The 521-nt window shown below is 38.8% G+C and overlaps 2 annotated features.

The window, feature by feature from the left end:
* The first annotated feature begins 98 nt into the window (after positions 1–98).
* Positions 99–135: a sequence feature (Short protein (FIBRA_09294, CCM06979.1) was converted to a misc_feature.).
* Positions 136–187: 52 nt separating this feature from the next.
* Positions 188–219: a sequence feature (Short protein (FIBRA_09294, CCM06979.1) was converted to a misc_feature.).
* The last annotated feature ends 302 nt before the right edge of the window (positions 220–521 follow it).

Here is a 521-nt window from a genome sequence, read left to right as displayed (position 1 = left end):
CACATTATTGAGCTTCTGGCAGACCATCCTTTCGTCTTGGTCTCAACATGATAACAGGTGTTAAGGGACTTAATGACTGAGGATCAGGAGTTCAACTTATGACTGATACTGGTACTGATACTGATACTGATACACGTAAGGCTGACACATTATACTTGTACTAGACTTGTAAACTGAGCCACTGTAGCTATCAGTGGTTTGAGAGCATATACTGGTTGAAGCAGAGCTTCAGACTGAAGACTTGAATAGACAACTGAGTCTATTACTGAAGATGTCCCTATGAAGTATACATAGGGAACAAGAGGACCAAACTGAAGTATGGCAGTACAAGTAGTTCGTCTTAAATAGAGTAAGTAGATAGAGTTTGATAACTATGAAATGATCTAAGTTGAATCAGTGATGAGTATGAAACAGTTTTACTGGGTTGTATCAGTGATGAGGATGAACCATGATATAAGTGAAACACAATAGCTATGAAATGTTGATGCAGGTGAAACGCACCAAGTAATGGGATCAGTTGT

This window comes from Fibroporia radiculosa (assembly GCF_000313525.1).
Source record: "Fibroporia radiculosa TFFH 294 genomic supercontigs, scaffold24240, whole genome shotgun sequence".
Classification (NCBI taxonomy): Eukaryota; Fungi; Basidiomycota; class Agaricomycetes; order Polyporales; family Fibroporiaceae; genus Fibroporia; species Fibroporia radiculosa.
This window is presented reverse-complemented; position numbering and strand designations above follow the sequence as displayed.